Source organism: Pollicipes pollicipes, unplaced genomic scaffold (assembly GCF_011947565.3).
Source record: "Pollicipes pollicipes isolate AB1234 unplaced genomic scaffold, Ppol_2.1 Scaffold_6138;HRSCAF=7277_pilon_pilon_pilon, whole genome shotgun sequence".
Taxonomy (NCBI): domain Eukaryota; kingdom Metazoa; phylum Arthropoda; class Thecostraca; order Pollicipedomorpha; family Pollicipedidae; genus Pollicipes; species Pollicipes pollicipes.
This window is the reverse complement of record NW_023596818.1, coordinates 17,194,147-17,215,795: the sequence shown is the minus strand read 5'-3', so window position 1 is coordinate 17,215,795 and position 21,649 is coordinate 17,194,147. Positions and strand designations below refer to the sequence as shown.

At 44.3% G+C, this 21,649-nt stretch overlaps 1 non-coding gene across 1 annotated transcript; it reads right to left on the bottom strand.

The window, feature by feature from the left end:
• Positions 1-20,972: 20,972 nt before the first annotated feature.
• On the bottom strand, positions 20,973-21,054 carry TRNAS-CGA (transfer RNA serine (anticodon CGA)). The gene has a single exon. It is a non-coding gene; the product is annotated as a tRNA-Ser (tRNA).
• Between the last annotated feature and the right edge of the window lie 595 nt (positions 21,055-21,649).

Sequence of the window (21,649 nt, the reverse complement as noted above, 5' to 3'; positions counted from 1 at the left end):
GAGACAACCAGGACAATGGACGGCAGGCGGTAGCAATGTCACCGTGCCATTGCTGCTGTGCTGTCTCTGAGGCGGCACTGCCGGCCGTGTGTAGCAATGGCCGCCAGCATCACAACTACAGCACCTAGCACAGTGTCCGGTCCTACCATTGGCCGCGCTGGCGACAGCCAGCTTTAGACGAATAACGACGCGATAGGCTCCATATGTCAAATACATAAGCTACCAATTTCTACCACAGGTTGTGACAGAAGTCTTTAGCCACAGCCTGTAGCCCGTTGGCCGCATAACACGTGTCACATATGTTTCATAGGCTGTAGCTGCTTCAATTGCGAATGTTGGGAAACCAAATTCACGTCTTTACCTGTACTGTGTGCCAAGATATACCGAAACACGTAAAAAACGTGAAAACGGCTAATTCTATATTTATAACACGGGTGCACGTGTCACGTACCCCCTGGCGCCTTAAACCTATATCATTCCGATGGCTCATTCTATTGTCTATCTGGCTGTGCAGGTTTCATGTCACTGCGCCCCTTAGTCACCAAGATATGGCTCAGGGAGTTGACACGGGTCGTGCCGTCGTCCTAAGGTCGCGAAACTTGTGCCGCCCGTGTTAAACCTATGAGGATTTTTGCGACCTTGTCTTGCTCACTACGCGCTCATTTTTACGAAATACAGACCTTTCACGTGGCACTGCCACGCTCTGCCGCAGCCCTTGGTCGTGTGGAAATCTAGTTCAAAAGACAGTTGCATATGATAAAACAAACCTCAGTCAGCAACACGTTATGAAGAAAAGTATCGTTCTTGTAGGTTACGGCCACCACAAAGTTGAACGGTGACCCGCTCATACCTGATCCTTGCGGTGGAACAGAAATGGTCAGAATGGACTCCCCATTTCCTAACGCCTATGTCCTAACACCCATTTCCGTGCCTCAATATCCGTTTCGACACGTAAGTATGGGTTTCAACTGCATGTATGGGAACAGTAATCCTTTACCTTTTTGTGGCCTCTGGTGGTCTCACATTCGACCCAAGGTCAAAGCAAATTTGGTGTGCATTCTTCATGATTTGACGAGGCCTTTCATACAGTATCGTTTATCTTATATGGCATTTGGAAATGGCAAATTCCAGTTAACAGTTCAGAGAGAAGTTAACTTTCCTCCCTCCCCCAAACTGGCGAGGTTCTCAAACCGCCGACCTTGCGCGGGTAAAGGATCCAAGACAACACACAAATCATGGAATGCGTCACTTGTCAGAAATTGAGTAGCGTTTCGGTACCCAACTAGCAGTTGCTAATGGCACAGGTTACTTGCGGTAAATGCTATCCATACAACGTGGCATAACTCGTGAATCTACCCCTCGAGCGGATCGGCCAGCTCACATTTCATCATGCCGATCGCCATCTGCAGACTTTCGGATGCCTCGTCAAGCCTTCTTTCATTTCTGTCCGCAAGATGGCTCCCTTGGCGTACTGGCGTTTGGCGAGGACACTTAGACGGTATATATGAAATATATGACGGTATATATGATATATGATAACAAACACGGCTTCGAGTATCAACTCACATATCACGCAGGAGAACTACTGCGTTGAACGCTTTGTGGAAGGAAAATTCGCTGTCTACGAAGTGTACCTATTTATGCAATCATTCAAGTTTTCTTCCCTCACTTAGGATGTGGCAAAGGAAGAAATGACGCCATGACATTGCTACATGTTCACACTCATGTAGGCTCTACATGTAGGCTCGTGGCCTTAGGTCTTAGTATTAAATTAGCATGTACATTGAACAACTTTTGACGCATTGTTCACGCGCTTTCCTAAAATTCGGTTGCAATATAAGGAAGCAATGCGGAAATCATGAATGTACAGGCCCAAATGTAAGGGGTTGTTTAGATACCGGACAAATCCCTGAGCATTCAACTGACGATTCAATATTGTTCACAACTTTTTAAGCGTTTGACCACTGCAATCAGTATGTTCCATGGTGCAAACGATGCAGCTGTTACTTATGCATAATCCACTCCTCTCAAAAAGGGAATACCTCAATATGGATATTGGAGATTCTTCAGTATGCATTTTGAGGCACCTATAACCAATTGAGTGGAGGTTGTTTTTCCCACAGGCCTCGCGTGGCCCTTAAAAACTGACAATAATTTGTTTATCGATTTAGGCAACTTTGAAGAGCTGTAGCGCAGGACCCAAAACATAATTGATTTTAAACAGAATGATAAGACATTAAGTGTTGTTTACATACCCATTGCCTGTTAACGGTGCTCCTTTTGATCCAAAACAGCAAAATCTTGGCCGATGTGTATACGCACGAACCTGCATTTTTTTTGACAACACGCATTCGTTTAAGGGAAACAATTTCCACACCAAATAGTTTTGCATCGGCTCATTTTGACATCAGACCAAGATGTTAAGTTTAACTAACCGCAGCATCTTGACATAAAGCGTGATACTGTAAGTTCAGCACATAACTAAGAAAGCGCAGCAATACCCAACAGACCACCTTGCATCACCTCGGCCCACGGTCTGCACTCGACTCCCCCGGCCCGGCTCGGTCAAGCGCACCTGCACTGCTCACATTACCTTGCTTTTGCATTCCACCTCATATGGGTACTTCACTACGAAGATAAGGCAGCAACTATTGCTCGGTTATAAATTAAAGATAATCGTCACGTATCAAGTTTTTCAGACATAAATATTCAGTATTCAAGGTATTACATATGAATATTAAGGCGCGTTGACGACAAACATACCGCGGGTGCTGGAGATAGAAAATGTGTTTTAGTGGGATGTTTTTTCGGAATAAGATCCTAGTATTGGTCTGTCTAAAGATCTGCAGTGCAAAATGTACAGTATCTATTCACATAACATTGCAATAACGGGGTAGATTAGGATTTCCACCCAGTTCATTGGTGAAATCTCCGTTTTTGATGTTTCTAGTATATATCAACCTTTTAGTAGTTTCAACCAAAAACCATATTACAGGCTACAAATCTTAGTCCCAATATGACGTCAAGTCTGCGTATCCTTTTACTTTAGTAGCCTTGGATCCTGCGGGCAGTCCCGGCGTGTTGGATCTGCGGTCCACGAGGCGTGTTGGGTCCTGCGGGCAGTCCCGGAGTGTTGGATCTGCGGTTCAGGAGGCGTGTTGGGTCCTGCAGGCAGTCCTGGAGCGTTGGGTCTGCGGTCCACAGGGGGCGCGCTAGGTCCTGCGGGCGGTCCCGGATGCATACTGGGTCCTGCCGGCGATGCTGGCCGCACGCGGGGTGATGCCGCCAATCCTTGCCGCACGCTGGGTCACGCTGCTCCGGCAAGAATATAGCCTGCGTCAAGGAGGTGACCGATATACGATACATTCCCCGAGGGCCTCCGAATGGACCAAGGGGCCCAATCCCCATGTCGCGAGATAAGAGCTGGTGAATACCTCAGGCTGAGATGGAAAGGTTCCTCAGCCACTGACCGGCAAAGGTAACATCCCCCCATGGTGTGCTATCATTTACTAAGGTACTGCAGTGTGCTATGCACCAGTATATCTATTATCTTAGCGCGCTACCCACGACCTCCCATGCCCCACATATCCGAGGGTCTCTTAAATTTGTAAAATCCATCGATGTTCTCTAAAAGCGCGAACGCCGACAGGACTGGATCGTAGGGTGAAGAAAAAGAGGTTAAGTCCGGTAAGCTCCTGAGGATTTTCATCAGAAGCATTTATCGCACTGTGTCCTCCCTTTCCAACTTGCCAAAACTCTCCTCTAAACCACTCTATCGCTTCTCTTTTCCCCTCGACTCTCCCTGAAAAGTTCCTTCTTCTTTATAGTTCCGCACTGCCCCAAACTTTGTTTTGTTTTCTAGAATTTTCCAAAAACTTCACATCTGTTTCCATTGGGTAGCGTACCATATCGCCTTCCTGCAGACATGACGTAGATGCACATTAGAGCACAATGCACCTGGCGTCACCGCATTTATTAGTAATCCAATGGTTCACATAGAATATCGCATAGGCCGTGCCGGCAATAAAGTACACTGAAACGACCACACACAAGTTACATTTCTGAGCTGACTACAAGCTCCGCCGCATGTTTCTGGACAGGAGACGTGCCAACAAACGCGACATGGCGGGGCAAATCGCTTTACCATGCCAAAGCTCCCAGCATCGCACCTGAGACAAATAGGTGATTCTAAAGTACAGCTGATGCTCTGCGACGGTTTTTGATGCGCACCTTTGGAGCCAGTGCCGTCACCGTGACTTGGCTGCAGTGAATCAACGTTGGATATCCAGCGGTGTGCCCCGTTTTAAGATCAGTTAGCTTTCCGAAAGAGGCGGAACCTGCTACATCTGGCCCCGCTGTTCGTGTGGATTGTCCGAACAAGACTTTGGAACTATATATCTATGGCATTATACCTCGTTACACGCGGAATTCCATGACCCATGCGATGGTGTGACTTAAAACTTTATTATGCTGAAAGCTTGTAAGTTAGGTACAAAAACTGGGAAAAACGTCCAAAAGTGGGCACCTGATCCAGAAAGTGTTAAATATGCGGAGAAAATATTCCCGCTTAGCACACACACAATGAACTATGTGCTTTCATTTCACAACAAAAACATCCGCTTAAAACTTTTGCTATTTTGCGAAAAAAACGTGGTGGGGTTTTTCCTTTTATGTTCCAACAAGAACCCAAATTTGTAACTAATTCTGTATCATTCGGGAGTAGAATCTGCGTTTGTACGCAACTAGTTTGCGAGACACAAATTTGAACTTTCCGCAGACCAAAAATTGTCTTTTTCAACGTAGTGGAATTTCATTGCATTATAGTCACTTGACGCGTAATCGCACGGCCAATACGATAGTAACATTTGAAATTTTGTCAGCTTCGTAGGTTTGGAGTTGTTTAAAAAGGTCTTCAGAAAATGCGCCCAAATTTGACATTGGTCTGGAAAATGTTTACCTGAACAGAAACACTTGCTGCTTTATACGAAAACTAAATGGACCATGACCTTTCATTCTATAGCCGAAAATCTCACTTTCAGAATTAAGACTTCTTCCAACAAAAATGGTCATGGTCAAATTATGTTCTAATCACCAGGTGAACAACCACGTAGTTAACAAATTGCACCATACTCGTACACCCTTTGCATGTGAAACCAGACTGCTCCGTTCAAAATTACGCAAGTTGTTCAGTGCGTTAGCGAAGAACGTCATTTACATAGATAAGACAGTAATATTAGCCTTGTTCCTCAGAGAAAAACCGGGAGAATGGAGGCATGGTTTTGGTTGTCATCTCAGCAACATGCCTTTATCGAAACAAGAGTGGAAGTGGATTCACTTCTGCTATCGTTCTGAGAAAGGAATGTTAGCGACAAATGAACCTCCTGCTACCTTCATACCATACCATCAAAACCATACCTCCATTCTCCTGGTTGTTCTCCGAGTACTGAGGATATTACTACTGCTTTATATGTGTGAAATCAGACTGCTTTATTAACTGGTTCGGGAGATATATGATATATAGACCATGCTACATATTAAAAATTGTCAATTTTTCAACGTTACAAATCTCGTTGCTTTATACCACTTTAAACGTGGAACTGCATGGCCCACGCGACGGTGTGACTTAAAACTTTCCAACACGGATAATTTGTCAGATACCAAAAAGCCTTAAAAGACGTCATCAAATCGGAACCTCGTCTAGAAGGTGTTAAGCAGGGACAAAAAATATTCAGAAAATTAAAAAAGTAAGCTTGCACACAGAAATTATGTTCCGGAATGCTGATTTTTTCCAAAAAAGTGGCTGTCGTGAATTTTGTTTTATTTTCATATTTACCACAACGGAAATGCCAGTTTGTAGCATAATTGTGTGTCGTTTGCAAATACAATCTACTTTCAAACTTAAGTGGTTCTGGAAAAGAAACCCAAGAAGATCCCGCGCACCAAAAATAAGCCAGTTTCAACTTCGTGGAATCTTATTGTATCATGCATCATAAGGCACTGAATGGGACGGTCAAAGCGACGATGTGATTTGAAATATTCTGAGTTTCACAATTTAAGAGCTATTTAAAAAAAACTCAGAAGCCGAGCTCAATTTCGCAATTGGTCTAGAAACTATATACATGAATTGTATGTGTTTGTGTGTGCTTGTGCTACAAACACACATAGTGTTGATGTTACAAACATTCCCTACCGTTGTTGTAAACATAGAGAAGACCACAAATTTCACCCCGGCCACTTTGTTGCGGAAATGGTCAAAATCTTGAACCGGATGTTTTTTGGTGTGCAATGAGGGCTTATAGTACATTCAGTGTGTGTACGAAACGGGAGCTTGTTCTGTCCTGTTTTACGCTTTTTAGACGAAGAGGCCATTTTTGGACGTGATTGCATATTCGTTGTATCTAACCCAAACATATCAGCATTAGACAGCTTAGGTCACACCATCGCATGGACCAGGCAATTCTACGTCTAAAGAGGCAATATTTAAATTACTTTAGCAAGCACATTAGCAAGATTTAAGAATAACCTATTTTTGAGACGCAACATTGTCCAAACTTATATTTCTCGAACCAATGAAAATAAAGGGCTGATTTTACCTTTACAATTTTATAACTTGTCCAATGGCAATAAGTTTTGACTTAGACAGCCAACGTGAAATCATGTGCAAAAATGGCCATTTGGTCTAAAACGCGTAAACCGGGGCAGAATATGCTCCCGCTTTGTACACATACTGACGCTACTGTTGTAAGCATCAAGTAAACAACAAATTGTTATTTCATAACAAAAAACACCTGGTTCAAAATGTTGAGTTTTTCCGCAACAATATGCCGTAGTAAGAATTGTGTTTATTTCCATGTTGACAACAACAACATTGGGTGTTTGTAGCATCATTTTCATTGTTTACAAGCGCAATCTGCTTTCGAACAGAGCTGGTAATTGCACAATGAATACCATAGTGTACTTTGAAATTTTGGCACTTTCATAGTCTTGGAGATATTTGAAATCAGCGTTCAAAAGCCGCGCTCAAATTTGTAATTCCCCTAGATAATGTTTACATGCACAGAAACACGTGCACGCTTTATACACACACCAGATGGACCAGGTCATTTCATTTTATAACAAAGAACAAAAAACAGTTTTTCGAAAAAATGGTCATGATCAAGTTATTTATCATCACCCGGTGATCAAGAACGTAGTGCACAGCCTGTAACATCGTTTTACATCTTGTGCAAATCGGGATCATTTTGCGTTGGAAAAAGGCCGGTATCAAATCCTGCCAATGTTTTGCATTACTCCTGTTTAGAAGCGAATCGCCTTACCCGTAAGATGGTGTGAGCTATCCTGTCCAATTCTGATAGGTTTTGAGTTAGATTCAACCAACGTGGAATCATGTCCAAAAAGGGCCATTACGTCTACAAATTGTAAACAGAGACAAAATATCTTCCCGCTTCGCACACACTCTGAAAATGCTATTGGCCCTAATTTCACACCAAACAAATGCATTTTAAGATATTTACTTTTTTCGCAACAAAGTGGTCGTGGTAAAATTCGTGTTCTTTCCATGTTACCTACAACAGTAATGAATGCTTGTGACATCATTGTGTATCGTTTGCACGTGCAGCCTGCTTCGAACAGCGCTGGTTTCAAAAACAAAACCTTCAAAATTTGCGCCCACAAAAAGTGGTCCATTTTACATATGACATTATGACATTATTAAGTCTCATCGTATTCTGGGTCATTAGACGCGTAATTGCACGGCAAATACGATGGTCTGAATTGAAATTTTCTCACTCGGATAGTTTTTGAGTTAATTAAAAAAACCTTCTCAAGCCGCGCTATACACTGGAATTTCTTCAGAAACTGTTGGCATGCACTGCAACACATGTCAACTAAATCCATTTTAATGGTGTAATGGAAAAAAAACAACTGTTCTTAGCATTTTGCACAGCCCAACGTGATTGTATTGTTCAGAACATTTACAAATGATAGCAGTGCGCTAAAAGAAACTAGAAAAGTTTGCCTATTGAATGCAATGTGTTTACAGTCATGCAAAATGCTGCAACGACCAGGCTGCTTCACGCCAAAGTATTCTTCACACAAATAATAACACATGCATAGCTGGAAAACGTTACATACAGTGAAGTGCCACTGCAAGCCTGCTGACACTACACAAGGCTGGAGGCATGACAAGCGCATGTGGTTGTGGTGAGAAGTCCGAAAAGTAAGGAAGTGACAAGGCTGCCAGGGCGCGTAGGGCTCATGATGAAAAACATTGTTAAACACCATCCAGGGAACTAACAGCAATACCATTCCACTTTTCCCAGCGCCCAGCATCTCGCACAAGTTGCAGTGACTAAAAAAGGCTTTGTACAAAAAAATGGAAAACCAGATGACAACAGTTGCGGAAGCCTTTCACCAAACTTTCAAGGCCACACGAAACATTACTTAATAACTTCTTGATGGAATTTTCCTGAAGGCATTACATCAATGACTCACAAGCACTGCTTGCCTGCACACAACGTGCGTTAAAACAGTAGCATGTGTATCCAAAATAGTACAGCACTATGTTTTCAGAACTCTGAAGGCAAAGACAACGTTGCAAAGCCATTTCATGCAAGCTCTTACCTAAGGATGCGCATTAACGAGCTGCACAGACCTGCTCCTGTCAAAATTAGTTGCCAATATATAGGTATCTAATAAATCAATTGCATGATGTAATATCTCAATAGCTTCAACATGTTGGCAACATTACAATGAAGTGGAAAATTGCCTTTGTACAACCCTGCAGCATAGAAAATGTTAGTGTTTCTTAAGGTTGACTGGCATCAGCACCTTGCCATGTTCAAATGCAACATGGCAAGGTGCTGATGCAAGGTGCAGGGTGCAACAAAAAGAAAGAGGCAGATATCGATATATCACATTTTATTGGCAGTCATTGGACTTCAAGAATACGAAAACAATGTTCTCTCTCAGTAGTACAAACCTCGCACGCACACTCATCATCACATCAAGACCACTGGCACGCACCACCAGTGATCAGACCCATTTGATACACCTGGTTCACACACAGATGTTAAATAAATGTGACCCCACACCTGCGCAGCCCGCGGAACTATCAAATTTCAGGTTTTCTCACAATTTCCGCACAGGTTTCGTTATATCACCGCATTTTACCGTCAGTTACCCCCAAGACACAGTCTCAACGAGGGTTCATGGTAGTGCTACACAAGTGGTTTTGCTTGCGACGGACAATTTGCTGTTAAATATTTGAATTTTCTCAAGCAATGTGTGTTTGATATTTAGCAACATATATATCTTAAATTACTGTAATATCATCCTAATTGTGCAATAATTTGCTAGGCCATAAAACCCTGTAAGGTTCTTCGCTCCGTTGCACGATGCCCCAACCGAGTTGTCTGTAAAAAATACGTTAGTAGAAGAAGAAAAAACGCCAGCATGACAAAAAAGGACGGATAGCCGTCGCGTCTTTTCTTGTAACATTCAGGAGAGTGCCTTTCTTTGCCTGGTGCCGTACTTTTTTCGTTCAGACAGTGGCATTGCTTTTTTATAACATTGGCCTCTCTAGCCAATGTTATAAAAAAACGCCACCGACTTTCTTTTTTTCTTCAATTTTACTTCACCGAATGTTATAAGCCGTCCGGTGATACGAAGTAGCCGCTCCTGCGGAACAATGTTATTGGAATAGCTGCTCAGCGGTATAAAAGTAACACCTTTCATTTGCACGGCTTTTTCCAACGGGTATGTTCTTTAATGTTTATAGCCCGATAAATGAATGTGACGATTGACGATTGTGACCCTTTCATAAACTAATGTGACATTTGTATCCTTGAAAATAATCGAATGCACATTTATATCCCTGTCGGCCTTTGCGGTTTTGGCTGCTGTGACCTTACTAGGGGGGCTATCGAAAATCGGAGGAGTGCGTTTTGATCAGAATCGATCACTCTACCTTTTCCAAATTTTTTTCGAAAATTCAAAAGTTGTATAAGCTATTAGATGGTAAAAATGGCCCATTTTCGTGTTCTGGTGACTTCAACGCCAGATTTGCTTCTCATGGCCAACAATCAACTGGCACTTTTCCATCCTCGTCCCATAACCTAATGTGACTATTATATCCTCGCCTGGGCAAATTTCACATATTGAAGTATATCAAATTTTCTAAAAATAATTCGTGATACAAATATATTAGTAAAAGATGCGGATTGTAAAGACAAATCGAATGGTGTAAAGAAATTTGATGTTACCCAAAAATTTAAGGAGATATATGGTTTTCAAAAAAATGTTAATATGTATAATTTGACCTCGGTCGGGAAATACGTTCGTAACCTAGGATTTCTTTTGCTTAAATATACATCGTCATGCAGGGCTTTTTTTGGTTTTGGATTTGTTCCAAAAATCCTTTTAGTTTTCTTTTGTTAAGCGAAATACTTTTTCAATGTCATATATTTTGGTTTCTTTTGAACTCTGCTACATCAAACTTGTTTGTACCATGCCCAGACTACGTTTCCATATTGGACGTGATATTGTTACTTCTTTCTAGGGCTCTTTTGTCTCTTTTTAGACATTGTACGCTTCCAAAGGTGGTCAGATATTCATATGTATAGTTTTCATGTTTTTATGTTCACTGTACACCTTATCATGCTAGTCACGTGCATGAATATAGTATTGGCACACAGCTTGAGACGCGGGTTATCTGAGGATTTTTTTTTTTACTAAAATATTAAATATAAAAATTGCCAAGTTTTCCCCATGTTAAATCACATAGCAAAGTGTAAATTTCAATTTTTTGTGGTGATGTCATGTTTCGATTTTTTTTAAAATTTGGTATACTATTTGATATGGATTCCGTGAACAGACCGACCACAGAAATATGGTTGATGTAGGTTTGACGATGGTTGTGGCAGACACCGTCAAACACTTCCTTTTAGTGCCGTCATCTTGACCGGAATTTTTCCAAGTGCCACGCGTAACGCTATGGGGAAAACTACCTCGTTATAATCGTTGATGCCGTCTTCAAAAATCAAGATATCTTAACGCTGAGAACGGTATCTTGTAGACAGTGAACTAGCGCATCTTTCATGTTCCCAAAAATTTTCCAGATTTGGTGCAAAATGTCTAAAATATATGTTTTGAGTTTAAGTCTACACCATTGAAGTTGAGCTTTATCTGAGGAAAATCAGTCTACATCATACCAATTTAAGTTCAGTTGTGTGCAGTAAAACATGCCTGAATGTTTCTTCATTTTTATATACATATGTAAAAAATGCTCCCAAAATTTGTATATAATTTTTTTTTAAATTTCACTTGAACGTTTTCATTTCTTCTGACCTGATAGAGTAAAGAACGGGCTATTACATGGTATAAAGCATTAGTCTATGGTTGTGTTGGTTTTGAATTTAGAGCATGTCAAACACCACCTGTTTTGCGCCGTCATCTTGAGATTTTTTCAGTCCCACTCGTAACGCTATGGGGAAAACTACCTCGGTATAATCGTTGATGTTGTCTTAAAAAATCGTGATATCATAATGCCGAAAACAGCATCTTGTAGACAATGAATTAGCGCATCTTTTATGTTCCCAAAAAATTTCCAGATTTGGTGTAAAATATGTCAAAAATATATGTTTTGAGTTTAAGTCTATATCATTGGGGTAGATTCTATCTGAGCAAAATCTGTCTGCATCATAACAAGTTGAGTTCGATCGTGTGCAGAAAAACATGCCTGAATTGTTTTTAATTTTTGTATACATATGTGACAATTTTTTTTGTTTCCGGATATTGTGCAAAATATTCCAAAATATATTTTTTGAGTTTAAGTCTATATCATTGCAGTTAAGTGTTGTTATTCCGGCACTATTTTCCACGCAGATCGCTTTCAAAAATACTTGGGCACTCTTAGTCTGGCTCCCCATTGGCCATCGGGCCGTTGGGGAGCCCGCAATCCCTCCCACCACGTAAAGGTGGTGCCCATCGGGAGGGTCCTAGAACTATTTACAGCCTAATATGTACATGCCCTCGGCTGTGCCCCCGTCCCTAAGAAGCCGGCACCTGGCCGGTTGGGGCAGGAGACGGCTAAGGGCTCCTCCGCTTGCCAGCCTGGCAAGCCTTCCGCCGCCGCCGCAGCCATCCGCCGAACTGGCGGGACGCTTACTCGACGCGTTTCTTCATCTCTTTTCGCATGACCGCCGGGAACTGCAGGGGGGTACGCCGGTCCACGTCCCACTCTCTGCGGCCTCTGAGGAAGGCGGCCACTCTGGGCACGGTGGACTGGCCGGCGATGAGCTTGCCAATTCCAGTGTCGAGGGCCATGTCCACGGTGGCCAGCTCCGCCACCGTCCACTGCGTGCCCGAGCGCGCATGGGCGCGGTATTGCGCTTTACGCGCCATCCAGTAGGGCTTGATTGATCGGTCCATTAAGAGCCCCGTTGCCTCCTCGACACCGAAGATCTCGTCCGAGCCGTCTTGCTCGGTGCCTGGCGCGGACTCCTGGGTGGCCTCGGTGGCAGGTGGCGAGGCTGGATTGTACGCAGTGTCGCAGCTCGTGGCCGCGACATCATCGTCGCCTGGCGCTTCGGCCACATCTGGCTGCTCCTGCTCTGGCTGGTCCTGTTCTTCTTCGGAGGAGTCGGTGCTGCCACTGATGTCAAGGTAGGCTTTTGCTGACTCGTGGATCGCGCGGTATGTCTTGTGCGCGGCTGCAGCCGTTGCGGTCTTATCATAAAACCGCACAGCCGTTTTGTAGCCACGACAGCGCATCTTGGCGGCCTCCTTACTTGTCCCTTTCAGGGCGCCGGCAGCCCTGGAAGTCAGGCCACCCACCCATGGTACGCGATGTGCTCAATGGCCGGGATGTGGAAGCGCAGACGCCGAGTTGTACATGTTTAGCCTCGGCAGAAGCCTCTCCTCGCTCTGCCCCTCCGTGAGGAGTGCCGGCCGCAGGTGCTTCACAAAAGTCCATAGCTCGGGCGAGCCTTCCCGACACAACGACTGTCTCTACGAAGGACGCTTCTTTGCCTTCCCACCAGCGTGACTGATAACACGGTCGGTGCCCACCCGCTTGGCAGCTTCGTATTCTGCGACAGTAACATTCGGGAAGAAACCGCTGCGGCTCCCGCTCAGGACTCGTGACGCCACGTAGATCATCTGGCGTGTGCTGACGGCTACGCGGCGCAGCGCCTGCGGGTTGGTGGGCAGGCTACTGGCGCCGGCATGAACGATCTGTATGAGCGTTCTTTCAATCTCACGCTTCACGAGTACGCGTTCTGCGTGGCTGAGCTTCGGTTCACTCATATGCCTGGCGACCCGTTCAGAGGCCGCCTGGTTTAGTCTTGGCTGGTTCTCTTTCGCCACAGATGCGAGCATGGCGATGGTGATTTCGACGAGATGCTTCCATGAGAGGCCGCTGGGGAACTCCCCCAGACGGCTCAAGATGAATTTCAAAAACGCGCGAACGCTGGCCGTCATGGCAGCCCCAGAAGCGGCCGACGTAACGAAGGCCTCGTTCAGCACGCGGCGCACGCGGCGGCGGTGCTCGCGAGCAGAAATCGCCAGTCGGGAACCGCGACGCCCAGACGCTCAAAGCATCTAAGCATGCTGAGGGCGCTCGCGGATGCGCCTGACATGGCGAAGTCTTGTTCTACGCAGAGGAGCGGACTGGGCGCCGGACACAAAGACAGGCTATCGCGGAGGATGGCCCTCTCCTGACCATCAGCTGGCGTCGGCGCCAGCGCCTGGGCCCGAGAAGTGCCCTCCGTGCGCAGCGTCGTCACCAAGGCCTCGGCCTTTTCTGGTACTAGCTGCAGGCCGAGCTTGAGCGCAGCGGGGGACTCCAGAGCCACTGACTTGTGGCTGGCGTCGAAGATCTGTTTGCACACGTTGCGCCTTCCCTCCGCTGTGAGGTGACGGTGCGGTTTCGACTGCGATAGGTGTCGCGCCACCGTCTTATCAGCGTCTGGCTTCCGGATGACGGCGCCACACGGGCAAGATGCCACCAAGTCCGCGTCGCGGCGCCTGAGGGTGACGAGCTGCTTTCTGAAAGGCATCCACGCCTTGAGAGGAGTTGGCTGCAGTCTACAGGCGTGTCTCGACAAATCCTGGTCTCAACAAGCTTGCCGCAGGGACAGGCGAGATGTCTGTGCACCTCCTCCCACCCGGGGCCATCGGGCCCGGACTGGATGGTACTCGTTCGGGGCATCCTCGTAGGGTTCATGGGGTCTAGATCAGCAACTTCAGTCCCAGACGCCGCTGGCTACGGCGTTGGGACTTCAAACACACTGCCGGTGGTTAGGGCATGGTCTAGATCAGTAACTTCAGTCCCAAACGCCGCTGGCTCTGGCGTTGCGACTTCAACAACACTGCCGGTGGTTGCCTGGACGGCGAACCAGTCGCGGCTGCTGGGGCCCTCCAGCCCACTCTTGTCCATATCCCTATCTACAGTCGGGAACCAAACCACTCCCTCTCCTGAGTAACATGACTCCCCGCCGCTACTATCTGCCGATTCTTGCTCCATATCTTGGGAACCGTAGAAACTCGGTATACGCGCTATAGTATGCGGGCATAAGCACGAGCGGTAGCGAGAGGAAATGTGTCGAGGCCGGCTGTATGAGGTACATCTAGCAAGACTGCAGCCGGGGATCCCAATGGACCGTCAAAAAGAAGGATTAGTCTATGGCTTTGTTTGTTTTTATGTCAATTAGTGCCACGCGTAACGCTATGGCGAAAACTACCTCGTTATAATCGTTGATGCTGTCTTTGAAAATCAAGGTATCTTAACGCTGAGAACGGTATCTTGTAGACAATGAACTAGCACATATTTTATGCTCCCAAATGTTTTTTTCCAGATTTGGTGCAAAATATGTCAAAAATATATTTTTTGAGTTTAAGTCTACATCATTGAAGTTGAGTTTTATCTGAGCAAAATCAGTCTACATCATACCAATTTAAGTTCAATTGTGTGCAGTAAAACATGCCTGAATGATTTTTTTTCAATTTTGTATACATATGTAAAAATTGTTCCAAAAATTTGTATATAATTTTTTAAAAAATTTGCATTTGAATGTTTCCATTCCTTCTGACCTGATGGAGTAAAGAACGGACTATTACATGGTACAAGCATTAGTCTATGGTTGTGTTGGTTTTGCAGTTACAGCATGTCAAACACCACCTGTTTTACGCCGTCATCTTGAGATTTTTTCAGTCCCACGCGTAACGCTATGGGGAAAACTACCTCGGTATAATCGTTGATGTTGTCTTTAAAAATCATGATATCTTAATCCCAAAAAGAGCATCTTGTAGACAATGAATTAGCGCATCTTTTATGTTCCCAAACATTTTTCCAGATTTGGTGCAAAATATGTCAAAAATATATTTGTTGAGTTTAAGTCTATATCATTGGGGGTATGTTCTATCTGAGCAAAATCTGTCTGCATCAAACCAAGTTCAGTTCTATTGTGTGCAGAAAAATATGCCTCCATTGTTTTTAATTTGTATATACATATGCGAAAATTTGATCCAAAAATGTTCATCTAATTTTTTGATAAAATTTCATTTTTATGTTTTGATTTCTTTTGATCTGATAGAGTAAGGAACAGGCTATTACATGGAGCCAGGGGTTAGTCTATGGCTTGATTGGTTTTGAAGTTAGAGCATGTCAAACTCTTGAGATGCACCACCAAACACCACCTGTTTTCACCGGATTTTTTCTAGGTGCCACGCGTAACGCTATGGGGAAAACTACCTCGATATAATCGTCTATGGTGTCTTTGAAAATCAACATATCTTAATGCCAAAAACAACATCTTGTAGGCAATGAATCAGCGCATGTTTTATATTCTCAAAATTTTTTCCAGATTTGGTGCAAAATATGTCAAAAATATATATTTTGAGTTTAAATCTGTATCTTTGGAGTTGTGTTTTATCCGAGCCAAATCTGTCTACATCATACCAATTGAAGTTCAATTTAGTGCAGTAAAACATGCCTGAATGTTTTTTGATTTTGTATACATATGTCAAAAATTCATCCAAAAATTTGCATATAATTTTTGATAAACATTTCATTTTATTGCTTTTATTTCTTCTGATCTGATAGAGTAAGGGACGGGCTATTACACGGTACCCAGGATTAGTCTATGGCTTTGTTGGTTTTGATGTTAGAGCATGTCAAACACCACCTGTTTTGCGTTGCAAGTGCCACGCGTAACGGTATGCCGTGGCCGTGTAGCAATGGGGATGAAATGGGTAAAACGTGCTTTACTTAATGAGCTGTATCTCCCAGACCATTTAACTGAAATATGTTCTGAAAACGGCGCTAGAAAGAGAATGAACGATTCCAGCCTTTGTTAAGGGATTAGCAACCTGAACACTAAATAAAGTCGTCAAAACAGTTATGGAATCTTGCCTATATTTTTGCTGCATCTTACGAATAGTTTAAACGTGTTTTCTCAGAAAACTAAGCGTCGGACGAAAAATAGTCAAGAGACCATTCTGATGCAGAATCACAAGCTGCATCTAGTGCGTTGATGAATTTTTCAAAATTCATGAAATCCAAAAAAAATAGTCGACACGTTTTTTTAGGTTTTTATTGTTTTTAAAGAAAAGTTATCATGTGACATCAAATCTGATTTTAGATTCGAACTCAGCGTGCTACGATGCACTAGAAACAATGTTAAACAGATTTCTGCGCTTTCTAAAAAAATAAAATTTTTGGCAATTCTTTTGTTTGAGTTTTTTGCAAATAACTCAAAAACTTGGCAACTTATCATGTTATAAGATACATCACCAGATGCGCCAATACATTCCGCGTAAAATGACGTGCGATAAAACAAAACCCAATGATTTTGAAAATCGGCCATTTTTGTCTATACAAAATTGCAACACGTATATCTCTCTAACCGAGATAAAATTCTGATTTTTATTGCAATCGACGCAGAATTAAATTTCTGAGTTTTTGACGTTATGTGTCCTATACCTGGTAATGGAGAAATTTTGAACTACAAGTAACTTTAAAAATGTCAAAAATTTTCAAATTTTTTTTTTGGTGGGAAATTAAAGCTGGAGATCTTCTTAGTTCGTGCACCAAGAAGGACGTTTTTCTGTTAAGATTTAGTACGTTTTATTAGCTGTTGAAGACCCCCTTAAACGAGGATAGAATTGTCAATTCATTATTCGGCAAACCTAAAAATCCAAATATTTGCCAAAGTTACCGACGGATATTCGATTTGTTTTTTTCAACGTGTTTCTGAGTACAATAGCAATCTTTTTGCTATGAATGTTTTTGCATCAGATGTAGGGAAAGTTGAGAAATTTGCAAAAATATTTTTCCCTAGCGTTACATGTATTTTGGTTTTTTGAGTCTATCTCGGCCAAATGATGACCGATTTCCAAATTTCAAAAAAGAAAAGATGCGGCTTGACGTGGAACATCGTTATTTTTCTGAATTAAGTAAATCCGTTAACTAGTATTTTCTATACACTAGCATAACCTAACGTCTCGGAAGGTGTTCAAAACATCAGCTCGTATGCGGTCAACGGGGAATGGGGGTCGTATAGGCTTGCCGATTTCGCCACCTAAAAAAAGGGTTTTTCCTGGCTAAGTTACGAAAGTTACGAATTGACATAAGGCCTAACCTAGGACGTTCGTAAACGTGTCAAAAAATCAGAACTCTAGCAGATATGGAAAGCTGAAAAAACCTAACAAACGATTTTTCAAAAAAATGACTGTTCAAAGAAGTCCCATCCCAAAACTTTTTGAGGTAAAGGTCTGAAACTAGGTTACATGGTAGAGAATGAATTGGGCTACATTTTACTTACTGAGTTCATGACCCTAGGTCAAACGGAAGTGACCTCAAATGACCTATTTAAAGAGGGATATAATTGTCACATTTGCCCTCGGCGACGAGGATACAATCCGCACAAAAAGGGATACATTTGTCACATTAGATTAAAATGGACGAGTTTTTCACCGAACTGTCAGAAGCCATGGTTGCGGTGACCAGACATCACTGTAAGGCCCAGCACCGCGGTAAATCTTTCGATGACTGTTAAAATTACTGCCCGAGAACAAGGCTTTCATCATTCTAGAATTTTCAGAAAACGACACTTTCTTCTTCCAAGACGAAGTTTAGCAGTTTCATTGGAATGCATTGCGATGCACGGCTCAATTTTTTGTGGTGTATTGACCACAACTTGGACAGATTACGCGTAAAAGCTATCGCGCGCTGTCAGGCGCGAAGAAACATAACACTGTTGCGGTCCGCACATCTGCACAGTGCTTTTTACAGGAAGTGAAAAGTCTGATTTCAAGTATGACAAAAAGATACGTTACTTTTTGGAAGGATCAGCTGCGCAGTACAACGCAGGCCCAATTCTTTGAATATTTGATTTCATAGGAAAGACTTGTCTTGGCGTGGAGTGCGAGTGGCATCACATTGTTATATCCAATGGGAAGAGCTCTTACGACGGGGTTGGGGGACCTTGGAAAGGGTTGCTGACAGTGTCAGCCTGTGGCGCCTCCATACCGACCATGCTATCTCTGCTGAGAAGCTATGCCAGGTCTTGCAGGGCAAGGCTAATGTGTAGACGGCATCTTTCTTCGTACCAAAGGAGAAGTTCTTCGGGCAGAGAATGACCTTACCATGAGATGGGCTGCGGCCAAGTCTGTTAACTGACCACTGAAGGTCCACTGATGAACTCCAGTGAGTGCTCCGACTGTCATTGTCCGCGAGTTAGATTTAGACGTAGGGAGGGAAGTAGGGGTCATTTGTTTTCAAAAGTTTTGAGAAGTTAGAGCGAGTTAGTCTGAGTCGATAGTGCACTGAGTCGATTTCCACGTGCATGCCAGTCGTCGTGTCGTAATGCACTCGTTTTCCGAGGCCTGTGCAGAAAGACGTGCGGGAGATACTGCGCGTGTAGCCGACGGCGGCGGAGGTGAATGGCGCGTGGTCCCTTCATGTATACATGGGCCGGATAGTTCGGATCGAGGACGGGTCCCGGCTCAATTCGAATCACGGCTGCCCATGTAAACAGGGTAATTGTCTCCAAACATTTCCGAACTGTCAACCACCCCTTCACTTGCAAATGAGAAGATTGAAAACCGCGTAGGATAACGGTTCTGGATGCATTACTAGTATTTATAACGCCGCGGTCCATATTTATTGTACAATGACGATTTCAAGCACGGCACACACATAGTCTGAGAGGCGTTCACTTATTTTGACGCATGGGTTTGTACAGTTTTCATTTATCGAAGGGATAGCAATCCCTGCCGAACGGGAAGCCCTTCAAACACAGAGCACGGAATGCCGGATGCTGTGACTCCGAAACCGCTTCATTGAGGCCTGACAATGTCACAGACGTCTTCAACGCACCCGACGTTCTCAGTTACCCATTTGTATAAAACAATCTGAAAGATGAGGGTGTAAAACTGACCCTTCGATCTGTTGATTTGCCGCGGAATGCCCAAGCTCCCAATCCACAACCTAAAACATTCATACCATTTGAGGGAGTCTGCCCTACAATGGTTTGTCTCGTATCTGTCCGACGGACGTCAGAGGGTTATCGTCAGCAGAAAAACTTCCGACTGGAAACTGGTGGTCTCCGGCGTCCCGGAAGAATCACTCTTAGCTCCCCTCCTTTTTCACGGTTTAGTAACCATCTTACGCGTGTCATTGAATTCGGCTACCTGCTGCAAGCCTCGATCATCTGGTAACGTGGTAGGACAGGCGTGGAGGGGGGCGGGGAGCTGACCCTCAACCCTGTGACATATAAAACGTTCACGATGACTCCCAGGCGTGCCCCCGTCCAGAAGAACTTCAACGATAGCACCGAGCTTGAACATGTGAGTAAAATTATGGACTTAGGCGTAACACTGGATACAAGACTAGCCTTCGTTTCACATCTCTCTGATGAAGTCAGTGGGGGCAATTGAGCACTTGGTCGCATTACTAGGTCCGTCCAAGTCAGCACCAGCCGGTCAAAATCCAACCGAAGCCCAGTGATGACAGCGTATTTTGCAAACGTGTGATCGGTTTGAGGATATTGCAGCCTGGTCTGAATGGGGGCTGCCAACTGCCACACAGTGCGTGTTGGTCGAGTGCAGCACAAGTTTCTTATTTGGTTACTTACCCATACGTTCTCTGGGCAAACAGCTTATCTTCCTTATGACAGACTTCTGTTTCATTTAAAGATCGCATCCGTAGCAGCGCGAAGAGTGCAGCATGATTCACACTTCCTGTGACACATCTCCCAAGATACACCGGCTCTTAAATCTAGCTGAGCGGTTTTCGCTTGCTTGGGCCGCCTCGATCGACCCGCGCAGAAGTCTGTTCGCTGTACGTTGCGCTTACGTTCAAACAGTGCAGCGCGTTCTGTTGTGAAGAATGCTCAGCGTTGAGAACACTTTGTTAACTAGCAACACTAGCACGGACCACTTTCATGACAGTTTTGGCGTTTTTAGAGTTCAAGTGATCAAGTATGGCTTGACCCTGCAGCACCTTCACTTAGTTCCGGGGTATGTCATCCTTTAATGATGTTCATACTACTGTATGGTTTGCCTTTATTGTGCTTTGTTCAAAAGTCGCCGCCTGTTAGTGGAGTGCCGCTCTGTTAGCGATGAACTAACCAGTCAACAAGTAAACAAATAAAACCGTGCAGCCCAACATCGGGATATATCCAACGTTATGTTTTAAAAAGCTGATCTCGTATACAACACGCCGGGCCTTAACCACGTAAAATGGCTCCGTAAAGGCGCCCCAGGCGTGGAGCAGAACTCACGATGAGCTCTTTAAAGAGAATTTGATGCACCGCTTAGGACACCCGTTTATCAAGCGTTGGTGAGTGCAGAAGTCGCTAATAGTGCCCCAGCGTTCAGAGCTGCAGTCAGGAGCTACTGGAATATGATACTGGGCACACAGATGGGGGTAGAAGATACTACCCATTTGGCTTTTATGCCCGTAAAATGTCCGCAGCCGACAGGATTCGAACCTGTGCGGGGAGACCCCATTGGATTTCGAGTCCAACGCCTTAACCACTCGGCCACGACTGCTACAGCAAAAGTTTCGTGTCGCAATACTTTGCCAGCAATATCGCGTACAACCAAGGGAAAATTATATTACGCATGTTTATCTCTCCGATAGTCATGTACGGAGATTCTTCATTTACGTCCGGCAACTCCGGATCTTGTCCCCAGTTTCGTGTTCCATATACCGTGCACAGCCAACGGTCATAGCTATGCATGGCGAAAAAAGATTCGTCGCCTTGCCCATGCTCTAAAAGTTATCCGGGATTCCTTCTCGATGCGGATGAGTATCTGCGCGAATTCTCCGTGTTGGCAGTGCCGAACGTCATTGCATGCATTGCATACTCTACGAACGGCACCACCTCGTCCTCTTCACACGCTGGCCACAGTGCCTACTATCGCAGCCCGCATTCCATAACGCTTCTTGTCGCTTCAACATCCGACTGAGGTGTACGAAACCAGTGCAGCCTATATCCTGTCGGAACCCAAACGCTCCGCCTGGCTCTGACATTCTGACAAGATCAGCAAGTGACCTATTTCATGACGGACCGGACGAAGACGAGTCGCCCACTGTAGGACCGCTGACCGCGCTCCGGTCTCACGGTTCGGACGTCGTACCTTG